Source organism: Macrosteles quadrilineatus, unplaced genomic scaffold, assembly GCF_028750875.1.
Source record: "Macrosteles quadrilineatus isolate MER2022 unplaced genomic scaffold, UCM_ALF_1.0 Scaffold_5__1_contigs__length_97177068, whole genome shotgun sequence".
Classification (NCBI taxonomy): domain Eukaryota; kingdom Metazoa; phylum Arthropoda; class Insecta; order Hemiptera; family Cicadellidae; genus Macrosteles; species Macrosteles quadrilineatus.
Window position 1 is genome coordinate 56,859,307 of NW_026542598.1, and position 13,722 is coordinate 56,873,028.

The 13,722-nt window shown below is 34.4% G+C and overlaps 1 protein-coding gene across 1 annotated transcript in view; it reads right to left on the minus strand.

Annotated features, from left to right (window-relative positions):
- Positions 1 to 13,722, minus strand: part of LOC128993800 (catalase) — a 46,851-nt gene that overhangs the window by 32,445 nt on the left and 684 nt on the right. The gene's annotated exons all lie outside the window — the stretch shown is intronic.

Here is a 13,722-nt window from a genome sequence, read left to right on the forward strand (position 1 = left end):
ATCATCTAAACTAGCTCATCACAAAATACAGATCAAAAGAGAAGAACTATCAGGTTAATCACGTTTAGAAAAATTTACTACAAAATGAATTAAAGATGCTTATGCACCATTGACTTTTAGATACTACAAAAAGCATTCCATTTAGGTGAACCATTGACTTTAAATACTGCAAATAGGCATTCCTTATGTGACTGGGACGGTGGCGTCGTCCTGTAATCCAGCTACTTGGAGGTCACGAATTGTGGATATTTATAGGCATGCACTGTGGATGTGATACTCTCTAGTGTGGATTAACGTCCACACTAGTGAGTACTATGACAATCTGCAGTACTATCCTGATAATTAGATCAATTTGTTAATAACAAGGCAAAAATGTGGTTTGGATTCCACTATAAGCTGTAGGTCCCTTAGTTGCCATTGGCTGTATGGGCTACTAATTAACAGCAGTGTCTAAGGAACATGTCGGCCTTAGTCAAGTTACTAACAAGGCTACAAGATCGTGCCCCTCACCCTACACTCGTCTCCATTCATACTTGGCTTAAAATACCTACATTTGTATGGCCACAATCTTATTATAAATGTGAAAGTTTGTGTGTTTGTTTGTTGGTTTGAAGTTCAATCACACATTAACTACTGGACGGATTGGGCTGAAATTTGGCAAGATAATAGCTTACATTCCCGATTAACATATAGACATATTCTTATCTCAAAAATCCTTTTGGGCTCCGCCCCAGTGGCTCTGCAGTTCCCCATGTTAACCACATGAGTATCTATTCTATAATATTAAAACGAAACAGGGTTTTTTTATTTTACGATTCTGAATCAACCACTTGACGGATTTTCATGATTTTTGTGTTGAAAGAAAGATAATTTTGAAAACTAGGGAATATCGAAGCCATAATTTTAGTTTAGGATTTCAGTTTTTTAGAAATTAGGTTTTAATTTTTTTTAAGTATAGCAGCCGACGCTTGCAATTTAAAGTATTTTCAATGCTGGTTTAACTAACAGCTGGTTTTTAACTGTCATTGAAATGTTTATGTTACAAGTTGTTTGTTTACAAAAATATTGTTCGTTGGTGTTTGCCTACATACTATTTCACTTTAAATTGTAGGTAGTTTTCCCCTACCGTGAAGGATCTGCGTTATCAGGAAATGTGTTATTTTGAACTAAACATCTCAAACACTTGCGTTTAATCAAGTTTTGTCGTAAATGCAATTTGTGTAAGTATTTAGTTTATGCATAGCAAATTTCAACTCATATTTGGGAAATATTTTTTCAGCAGTATATCACTTGTGATATAAGTGGTTTACGTGTTGATACTTCTTTTTCTGTATGTTTGAATGTGAGTATGTCGGCATATTAAAATTTTGATTAGTAATGAAAGAGTCAATCGGTGTAGTAGGTCTCTATAAAACTGTCAAATAAACTGCAGGGTGCAGCAGAAACCAAAGTCGACTCATACCATACCAACTATCCCCGTAGTGCTGATGATCCAGAAACTTGGGCACTGACCAAAGAACCGAAAAACCTTAATGCTGGGTTAGATAATAAAGTGCAGAGAAAATATACAGACCAGTTCAAGATAACGGCCCGGAGGTCGAAATAAAAAAGAACAGAGAGCTAAGAGAAATGTGTTAACACCCAAATATAGGGATGCTTTCCAGAAGTAGGTAAAGCTTGGATGGACAGGCTGTGCATAAACTTTTAAAAATTATATTCCCAAGGAGTACCACACGATAGACGGGAAATATCAAGTTATAAAATGCATCCTCAGACTGGGATCTAAATTTTGAAGAGGCAGGTGATAGAAGAGAATCCTCATAAAAGTTTCAGTGGTCACGGAGGTAAGATAAGGTACGGTAAGTACATAAGTAGTACGGTATGCAATTGGAGGTGGCATGTAACTACTCTACTCAAAACCAGTGTGAATCGGTCGCCAATCTCACTTCAAGATTTTTCAAATCGACACAAATGCTGTTTTATGGTAAAATTATCGGATTTAAAATGCATATCGCCATATTTTAGGTCTATATTTCAAATGGAATAAATAGGTGGTCATGTTACATTTGTTTATAAGGTGATCTTCCCCATTAAAACTGCCAGGATTTGTGTCTATGCGTGTAAACTAGATGTTCTGAATTATTCCGTTTCAGTTGACAACTCGATTCCCGTACGTAGGACGGGCCACCAGCTCGTTCATATTTAAAGGGAATTGAAGAATTTAATCAGCTGTTTCAACTTAAAAAAGTTGGTTCTATGATATGCAAAAGTATTAAAAAGTTATAAGATTTACCAACAGGGTGCAGCACTATATATATTTTTCCATTTATGAAAACACCTAATTTGAACTAAGCAGCAACCAAAAACTGTGATACACAATGGGAACTAACTGTCAAAGTAGCATTGTTTACAGCTTATGTAAAGGTGTGTAGAGTTTAGTTTTCCTAGTGTGAGCCGTAACAAAATTTACAGGGGGTGTCCAGACTTGGAAAGCTGTAAGTTAAGTTTAACTTTCTGAGAATTTCAATTCAATTGGCTGCCATTATTTACTGGATTGAGATAGAGACCTCTAGTTTGCATTGTTAGTTTTCTTTTACCAGGACCTTCATCTTCAAAATGAGGGGTCACTCGATGGGTCTTACCGTTTGAATTTTTGAGTTTCCAAGTAGTGGTTATGCCCAAAAAGTACTTCATAAAATAAAGGTGGGCCGAGTTTAGTTTTTCTAGTATGGGCCGTTAAAATATTCCAGACTTTTTACTAACCCTGTATTTTTACATTATGATCAGCTGGATCATTTAATTGCCGTAAACATTTTAAGTTGCAATTAATTCAAGGAATCTCGTGCTAGACACATTCACTGACTTAATTTAAATAAAATATTTACTAATTTGAATCTGGGTTTGCGTGCATATTATGATGGAAAAAAATGAGAAAGCCTGGTTAGTTTGATACATTTCCATCAGCGTGAGTATTTCTATTAGTTACATAAGCTTTTAGATGAGTCTTTTAAACTCATCAAAAATTATGACTGCTCCGGTAAAACCGGTTCTGACAACTGCTCGATTTTGAGCAACAGGTATGCTAGTCTATATAAATAAAATTACAGTTTTGTCTGTACATTGCTTAGAATCATGCGGTTTTTGGTTATTTTTACGTTTCGTAGCCTAAGAAAGCCGAAACGAGTCTTATCTCAATTTCTGTCTGTATGTCTGTCTGTCCATTCTGTGACTTCGTCTGTAACGCCAAAATGTCATTTTACGCGGCCTACTCCTAGAAAACTAGAGTACCGATCAAGGTTTTAATCATTTTTCTGTATTAACTGGATTGGTGAGAGTGTCTTTGGCTATAAAAACATGGCCTCGCTTCTTCGAAAACAAAATAACGAACCACCAAAAACCCAATTTTGTTCGATTTTTGTCAAATTTTCTCCCAATGTTTCCTATTAAATTTGATGAAATAACGATCAGCTGTTTGGATTAGTTCTCACTTCTAGCTGTCACTGATATGTTTACATTCAAAGTTGTTTACAAATACCGCACCCATTTTCCGATCAAGTTTTGTCAGCACATCCAAACCAAGTGAGATTAGAAACGTTGTGCCTTACTTAACCTGTTTAATTAATCGCAAGTGCAACGAGTGTTCTTGAGTTTTTATAACCGGGGAAAATACCGTGAATCAGTGTTGTATTAGTGCTGGGAAACTTAATTTTTTTAAATCGTCATCACCAAAAGGTTAAATCAGGTTAAATCAAAAGGTTTCCGCTCTCATTTATGGCCCTTCAAGGACAGTTGTGTAAAGTGCAAAGTAAAAAATCACAACTGCAGTGGGTGATCGTGAATGTTGCTGCGATCTTGGAAGATCTTTCTGATTTCGCTGTGATCGTACCGTAACAGAGGTTTAACTTAACAGATGTAGCTAAACTCGCTTTTCCAATGTGTCACTTTTGGTTTCTACTTACTTACATTTCGACAACGATATCGGTACTTTTCCTACTTAGGAAAAAAACTACAAACGTACAAAACCCCAGATTTGTGCGTTTTTTGTCACATTTCCTCCGAATTTTTGCTAGATATATGTACCGATTATCGTTTAGAGATTACGTAATCTTAAGAAACCTTTGTTTGGATAAAGGTGGTTTCTTCAAACTGTCTTTAATATGTTACAATAAAAGCTGGTTACAAATTATGCTATTAATAGGAAATAACTTTGATTTTAGAAAACTAAAAAAAAATTAAAACCAAAGGAGATTAATAACTTCGGTACCGGTACTGCACCACATCAAGTGAAAGTTTTTTTTTAGCAAACCATAGTGAGTTTTCAAAACTTAACGTTGTTTACGTTACATGTTACATGTTTTGTGGCCTGTGTGTATTTATTTATTTATATAATATAATTGCCAACTGATTAACACCTATAATACAGTTTGATTAAAAGGACAGTTTGAATTAGTCGTAAGTACTACAGTTCTTTTCTCAGATGTAAACGTTGGTTTTTGGTACCGGTACTGCTACTTTTCCTTAGAACCGGTGGTAGCAGTACCGGTAAGAATAATTTTTACATACAAACACATCACTATTTTCACTATTTATTTATAAACACTGCACCTTATTGCTTATTAAATTTAATTGATGTCTTACTGTATAATTTTTAGCGTTTTCTGTCTGGACTCCAAAATGTTGTGTGGACTCAATTCTGTATTTGTGTTTATGTCTATTGGTAATGTATTAATGTCCTTATTTTTCGTGGAAAAGACAAGAGCACCATTGTTAATAAAAATTTCAACCCGAATAAAGTGTGCAGTAGTGAGGTTGAGGTAGTGTTTTAACTACTTTTAACCAGTGTGAAAAGTAACTTTCAATTACAGGCCTACCTTAGGGCTATGCCTCATAGATCTATACTGTAGCCTAAAGCAATTTCTTTCATCGTTAGATATAAAATATGGACTAACACGATCGGGTGACATTTAATTGCGAAGCATTCGTTTTGGCTTTGAAACTGTCAGATATTGTATTTGAGAAGGTTTATATGTATTCCTAAACAGTTATAGTTTTGCCATCATATCTGGAAAAATGCACACTAAATATGCAAACCAACTCCTGTTCTGAATATAAGGTTTTAACTTACTACAAGATTCCCGTACGTAGAATGGGCAAACAGCTAGTATTGTATAAATCTGGAATAAAGCTTTTCTGATTCTGATTTATATTAAAAAAACAGATTGTAAAGTACACAAATAAAAAAAATTTTTCATTAATTTTTATACCTGTATTGTCAGCTGGTAAAATATTAGTGTAATTTTTTTATATTAACGTTTAAATAACGTAAACAAACATTTTCTCCATAAGGATATACTATGGGAACTTAAAAGGCCACTGGGGCAACAGAGCCCTGGTGCAATGTAATTAATTATTTTTTTTATGGAAAATCTACTTGCCACAACCTATCCAACGACACATTGAACATTGTGGTCGGTTGTGTTGCAGCTTTAAAACAATTATCAAAATGTTTTCCTTATTAAAAAATAGAAGATTCACTATTTTTATTTTATTTTTTATGATACAGCAGTCAAAGCAAATAGAACTGGCGGGTCAGTAATAGGTCAGCTGATATTAAATATTAAAATATTATGGTGAAATCCATAAAAATATATAAATATTATAGTTTTAATACAACAAATTGGTAAATTCAAAAGTTTAAGAAAATTCTGTCAAAACAAGACTAAGAAAATTCTTGTAGAAGAAAATTACAGCTTGGTAATTTTTTTCTAAAAGCAAGAGTTAAGGAATTCAAAAATTAGTACCTATTGATTGTAATTAGTTCAAAAATTGTAACAACTGTGATATTAAAATGATAACCAATACCAAAAGCAAACATTTCTTCATTTTTAGGTACACACCATCAAGTGAAGGCAAGTAGCTATAAAGATAAGTTATTCATTAAACCTGACCTTGAGTTGGGTAACGGAGGGAAAGTGGTGCTCCAGATACAGTGACCTTTGAGACCCACACATGAGCTGGTTTAGGACAAACCCTTGCCTTCATGGGAGTCTAGCTCCCAGCAAGAGTCTACCCATCACAGTGGGTGTCTAGAGTTAGTAAGGGAAAGTGGTGATCCACATAGTGACCTTTGAGACCCACACATGAGCTGGTCCAGGTCAAACCCTTGCCTTCATGGGTGTCTAGCTTCCAGCGAGAGTCTACCCATCACAGGGGGTGTCTAGAGTTAGTAAGGGAAAGTGGTGATCCACATAGTGACCTTTGAGACCCACACATGAGCTGGTCCAGGTCAAACCCTTGCCTTCATGGGTGTCTAGCTTCCAGCGAGAGTCTACCCATCACAGGGGGTGTCTAGAGTTAGTAAGGGAAAGTGGTGATCCACATAATGACCTTTGAGACCCACACATGAGCTGGTTTAGGTCAAAACCTTGCCTTCATGGGTGTCTAGCTCCCAGCAAGAGTCTACCCATCACAGGGGGTGTCTAGAGTTAGTAAGGGAAAGTGGTGATCCACATAGTGACCTTTGAGACCCACACATGAGCTGGTCTAGGTCAAACCCTTGCCTTCATGGGAGTCTAGCTCCCAGCAAGAGTCTACCCATCACAGTGGGTGTCTAGAGTTAGTAAGGGAAAGTGGTGATCCACATAGGGACCTTTGAGACCCACACATGAGCTGGTCCAGGTCAAACCCTTGCCTTCATGGGAGTCTAGCTCCCAGCAAGAGTCTACCCATCACAGTGGGTGTCTAGAGTTAGTAAGGGAAAGTGGTGATCCACATAGTGACCTTTGAGACCCACACATGAGCTGGTCCAGGTCAAACCCTTGCCTTCATGGGTGTCTAGCTCCCAGCAAAAAGTCTACCCATCACAGTGGGTGTCTAGAGTTAGTAAGGGAAAGTGGTGATCCACATAGTGACCTTTGAGTGTGTGTGTGTGTGGTACAAACATGGTAACCTACGTTCATTCAGACGAATTTGCTAACTAGCATAGGAACGGGAGTTTTATGGGATATAAATTGGTTTTTCCCATTTTCGACCCTAAAACACAGTTCATTCAAAACCATTTTGTAGAGCTAAAATTGGATGAAGCGTTGTTGTATGCCTAACGGTAACAAAGATATGTAATAAAAAAAACTAATTTTAAATTCCCATGTTATTCTTATGGAGAATAAATAAACTGTTGTAGTTCGCTTGTTTATGGATATATTTTAATCAAATTTGGCAATTTTGTTTATTTTATACTAAGCCATCAAAATTTCAGTAAAAACACACCTCATTTACCTTCCCTGTAGCAGCAAACCCAAGTACTCATTCACATAAATTTTATTTAAATAGGAAATAAATCTGACAATTTTAAGGGAATATTTTTGTAGAAATCCAGTCAGGTAAATTGAATTCGCTTAGTCTGCAGGTTTGCTGTGGCAGGGGTATTATGAGAATACACCTTATAAGAAACTACAATTATTATTGGAGCTCTACAAAATGTTAAGTTAACATTTTAAATGTCATTATTAAAAACTTATTCAAAAACTGGATTTGTTTACTCAAAAGCTTGAAGTAGTTTGGCCTATCTTCAGTTAGACCAGAAAAAGTATTAACCCATGTCCTACCTTACTCTGGAAAGTCTCTATTCTTTGTAAAACCTTTGACTTTTAAAAACTCAATTTACAATACTTTTCTATACTTATTATAAATGTTTTTAGGAATTAACTTTTACACAAAAGAACCTGTTAAGTATAATACAAATCCGGAAACTAATAAACTATTTTAAAAAGAACCTGTTAGTTATCCCTTTTCAGTTAAGTGCTTTACCTCTAATATTTGTGAATTATCTTGCGTTTTGAGAAGTTTCACAAATATTTCAATGTGTTTTGAGAGGTTTTGTGGAAAGAAATGTAGTGGTTTTAAAAGTTGTTTTGGTAAAAGACTATACAAATCTCCAACAAGAGAAAGTTGCTCCAGGCCCTCAAGGGTTCAAGGTCTTACTATAACCACGGTTCTCAGATGAGATCAGAAATGGTGTAACACTTTCAAAATCCAACCATATGACAAAAATCTACTAAACATTATTATTTTTTATTTGTACCAGCAGGGCAGCGGGTATTACTTGATAGAGAAGAGTAAAATTTTGATGATGATTCGTGTGAAAGGTAGAAATATATTACAGAGTAACATCATGGATAAAATACTCATTCTTTATACCGTCTTGTACATGTTTATAGTATTACTGTAGATATAATGAAGTGTTGGAAGATGTATTTGATCTAAAACAGATTTAAGTAAACGTTTGTTTAAGTGTATCAAGTGAGTTTCAAAATTCATGAATTGTAACTATAACTGTCAACTTGTTTTATTTTACCATGGTATGTCACACGTACACTAAGGTTCTGTATTGCTATTTACCAAGCATGTTTTATATTTACACATGTCAATATGCCTTAGTGTTTCTGACAATGTCAATTACATGAGGTCTACCTGACTGAACAAATATTTGTTCATTCATGCATATATTCTACAGGATTTCAATGTTGAAACAAGTGAAATTTAAATTGATGTAATATGTAACAAAACGAATAACACAGTTGGATTACTAGTTGCATGGTTCAATGTGTTGGTAGAAACTGAATAAATTTTTCAGTTTGAACGATCATAAGAATAATCAATATGAAGTAAAGTAAGGTTTCCTCGCCTCAAAACCTTTGAATATTTTAGAAGGAATTGGATCAATTGCACTACAGAATGCATCTTATAGCATATCGGACAAACTAGATGCTAAACTCCAATAACTAGAGGTGCAAAATTTGTGTTAATTAATTTTGTGTTTACATGTTTTCAAAAATCCTTTCAGGCTCCGCCCCAGTGGCTCTAGAGTTTCCTATGTTAACCTTATTATGAGTATTCATATTTTAAAGGAATTTTAGAATTTTGCCAGCTGTTTCAACTACACAAGCTGGTTCATGATATTCAATAGCATTAAAAGGTTATAAAGTTTACCAAAAGGGTGCAGCACTATTAATTCGTTTTGTATTTATGACAACCGCTCATTTGAACCAAGCAGCAACAAAAAGCTGTGAGAACTTAACTCTTTTCTGTTGTTTAGGTGCAGTGGTAAAACATTATGGTTATAGTATACCGTAAATTATAGTAGACCAAATTTTCTTAAAACTTGCCCTCTCCCATTGCAAACGCAAAGCACTAGCATAACTGCAATAAACAATTTATACTTATACGCCAACCACGTACGAAGGACGGGCTCTCTGCTAGTGAACTATATTTTCGTCATACTGCACCATTAATTCAACTAAAGCAAAAAAAAAAAATACTTGATAAAACATAGTCTATGCTAAAACCTTACTAATAAATCAATAAATAAATAATTTTGATCCATGTGATTGCTACAATTGAAATTTATATCTGTTCACAACAGCTGATTTTTACTCCCTAGGGACTAAAAAGGCTTAGGGAGTAAAAATACTACCTACTTTAGACCCGGAACACATGTATAAAAAACGGCTGCTGTTATTGCAACAGTATGGCAAACAAATAATTTTTAAGTTCAATCTCGGATTTAAGTACATTTCCTATAGAAATCTCCTTTTAATTAAAATCATTTCAATAAAAATTACATCCATTTAAATTGTATTTTGATGATTGCAAGATGAAGGGGCGTAAGTACATAGCCTATGAGAAGCCTATACGTACTCATGCTTCTTCGTCTTGGAAACAACAATTTGTCACATTAAAAGATTTTTGTGTTTAGGTCTACAGTTTCAGTTTAAGGAGGAATTTACAAAATTTGGAATCAGAACTTTATTGATGAACTTAATTAGCTTATCACATTTTAACTGCAAAAAAATAAACAAACATTAATCTGCTTAAACTCCACTCCATTTCCATAAGTTAACAATTCGTTAAAAGAAAACTGAAAGCTTCTAGTATAGGTTTAAAACAAAACCAAAGTAAAATGTAAGCTTAAATCAAACGGTAACTATTAGTTTTTCCTCAACACTGCTGCTAATCAGTGGCCCTATGCACTCTACTGTATAAGAAATAGAATCATTAAACCAGGCAGGACTGCCGACTGGTTGTCCTTGTCTTACTTTCGGAGTCAACAACTTGTTTCTTTTATTGTTACAAATAACATGACTCCAGAGGAATGTACTGAGTCTCCATATAGAAACTTTAATCGGCCATTTATATTAGGAGTTAAAAAAAACTAATTTATGAATTTAATCATTCTCTATGTTCTTTAAGTCTTTCACAAAAAAACTTCTGTATTGTGTTTTTCACTTTAATTTTTACTTTCAACACCCTTGCAATTTTTACAGATTTTTGTATGGAAACGGTACAAATCCTGGTCTTGACATTAATTTTTGAACTATCTTATTTATTTAATGAATTAGTATTTGCAATAGTATTTTCAGCATGCGTGCTAAAATGAAAAATAAAGTATGCATAGCTTTTAGATTAGCCTATAAAATTTTAACTTTGCATAAACATGTTTGTAGCCTATAAACTATATTATTTGAACCTTGTCTTGAAGCTTGTTTTTGTTTTTGTAACAAATTATCTAATCTATGTTTAAATGGTGCTGACTGTTGATGACAAATAAACCACCAACTCAACCCTTGTTTATTTGAAAACCTCCATAGCTAGTAATTTGATTACACAGAGTGATTGTAAAGACCAGACCGGTGTAATATATTTGTTACCATTATTGATAAGGTAATGAGACTTATCAATAACCATAAATGTCTACACTCTTTCAAGCTAATTATCACATTTTTATCCCTTAAGGGGGGCAAGAGGTAGAGTGCGAGACTCTGGTCCCAGGGGTCCCGAGTTCAAATCCTGCTAAATCACCAATGGATTTTATCGAAGTGAAAATGCCGCAACCAATAGGTCTAGCCTGAAGTTAGGGCTAATGTGAAAAACAATCCTAGGCTCAAGCCTGGAATCCTAGGATAAAAAATACCCCCGCCGCAGCAAACCTGCCGACTAAGCGAATTTCCATTTGTCTGAATTGATTTTCAGTTAGCCTAAATATATTTTAATAACATTAGGTTTAACGAGTACCTAGGTTTGCTGCTACAAGGAAACTAATAAAGTGTGTTTTTGAGTAAAATATTGATAGCTTAGTACAAAATAAATAAATTTGCCAAGTTTGATCAAAATATATTCATAAACAAGCAAACTACAACATTTGACAATATTCTCCATAAGAATAACATGGGAATTTTAAATTTACAATTTTTTAAATTTGTCTCCGTTACTAATAATTGAACGAAAATACTTTTATATACTAAATTATTTGTTTTTTTAAGCTCTTTAAAAAGGTCTAAAGAGAAATTGGGAAATTTTGTGTTTTGAGGGTCAAAAGTGAGAAAAACCAATTTTTACCCCATAAAACCCCCCGTTCCCATGGTCCGATCGTGCTGGTTCGCGAACTCATTCAAGTTTATCCCGCTTTACACCTTTAAACCAAATTTCATCAAAATCGGACATAAATTACTCAAGTTATATATATTTATATATACATATAAATACGTCCGTGAACGCGATAACTTGAGTAATATAAGTCTATATATATACATATATAAAAATTTGAACTAATAGTGTTTTTGGCCTCTGGGGACATCAAAATGAAAAAGTAAATCGGTCCCGGGTCTAGGTCTTACCGTGCCACCTACGGTAATAGCTACTTCCCTATAGGGAAATTCGCTAAAAGGAGGTTCGTGATGGGCGGCTCACGAGGAGTCAGACAAGATTCTTAAATAGCAGCATAGGTCGAGTTTGGTATCAAATTAAAGGTCTTATAGTTAGTTAAAGCCCACTAGAATTTGGAAGAAGATCATAAACTTAAATATATAAGTCGATGTGCACATCAAATCAAAGGTCTTTTACTTCGTTCACAATATTTAGGCAGTTTTAGGGGAATAAATCTATCCCCTCCACTTGACCTGTACCTTAAAAGTAATAGCTCAATAGCTAATTAAGCAACATACCCTTCATTAAATACAAAAAAGTGGTGGGGAAACATCCTCTACCAAAATATTATGAATAAAGCTTAGTAGAATACAATGCCGCTAATTTGAGCTCAAAATAAGAAGTAAAATATGGTTCAAACATTCAAAATGGCAGATTCAAAAAATATTTTAACGGCTGCTATTTTTTACTCGGTTGTCCGTTTGAGTTTGGGTTTGCGGCAATGTGTTGTACTAACTAAGACTTTAAATTTGATACCAAACTGTATGCTGCTATATAAGAATTTTGTCTGATAGCTTAAAAGAGTAGACATTTATAGAAATTATTGGTAAACCAAATCTATTGTTGATTTTGTAAGTCATTACTTTATCTATAAACAAAATATGTTGTTATTTTATAAGTCATGATGTGTTTTTTTTGCAAAATAACTTTGGAAAATAAATAGGACCTACGGTATTCCTATTTTAACCATTTAACACTTAAAATGTGTTTCCTATAGTTTAAACAAATTATTCTGAAATTGGTACCTACCAAACCCCCAGAATTCCAATTTTTTGTGAGAAGCCGAAAATATAAAGAAACTACTTTTTGCAATGAACATGATTGAACAAAGTTTACCGTATTTCTAAACTTAGTCATGTCGTTTTTGTTTGTTTTGTATTTCATTTGTGTATTTTCCACCTACGCCAAATGCATTTTTCACGTTTTTGTTAGTTTAACTGTCCAAACCCTGCTCTTGTTACTAGGCCTTATGTAATGTCGACCTTTAAGAGAATTTCCCACATAGGGAATAAGCTATTACCGTAGTACTCATAGTAAGACCTGTACCTGGGACCGATTGACTTTTTCGTTTTGAGGTCCCTAGAGGCAAAAACACCATCTGTTCGATGAAATTTGGTATAAACGTGTAAACTTACATTAAAAATTGGTTTTTCCTATTTTTGACCCAAAAAAAATTAAATTTTGCAATTTCTTTCCAAACCATTTTAGTGTAGCCTATGCGTGGATTTTCCGTATGATGCACACGAGCTGAGAAAAAAAGGTTTTAAAGAAACATGCTTGCCTATTAATATATAGATGTTCACATATTAGGCTACCATATATCATATAGGCTATAAAATCCAATGTATGTTTGTTTGTTTGTTTGTCGTTATGGACTTTAAATGGAATTAAAGAATCTTAACAGCTGGTTCAACCATAGACAAATAGAATAAATATAGAACGGCAGCTGTGCTGCGGTTGGCACGGCAAACCTAGCGGTGGGCGCTGGAACCTTCCTTTGACAGTCAATATTTATTCTATTCATCTATGGTTCAACTAAACAATTTAATTATGTGATGTTCAATAGCATTCAAAAGTTAATAGGTTTATACCAACAGGGTGCAGCACTATTATTTTTTTTAAATTTATGACATCAGTTAATTTGCAACCAATAGGTGAGTGAGCGTAGCGAACGAACTTCAAGCTGGAGACAAGTGAGCGCAGCGAACGAGCTCCAACCTAAAGGCGAGTAAGCGTAGCAAACGAACATTAACCAAGAACGAGCTCATCTTGAAAATGAACAAGCATTGACATAAAACCACATTGGGACAGGATGACGTCTGCCGGGCCAGCTAGTTGTTAATAAAATAAAATAATGTATCATAATTATGTTAGTTGGAGGTAAACAAGATCAGCCATGTTTAAGTTTTAGTCTTGAGTTGAATTGTAAATAAACTTCAAAACTGAACTGTAAAAGTTAAA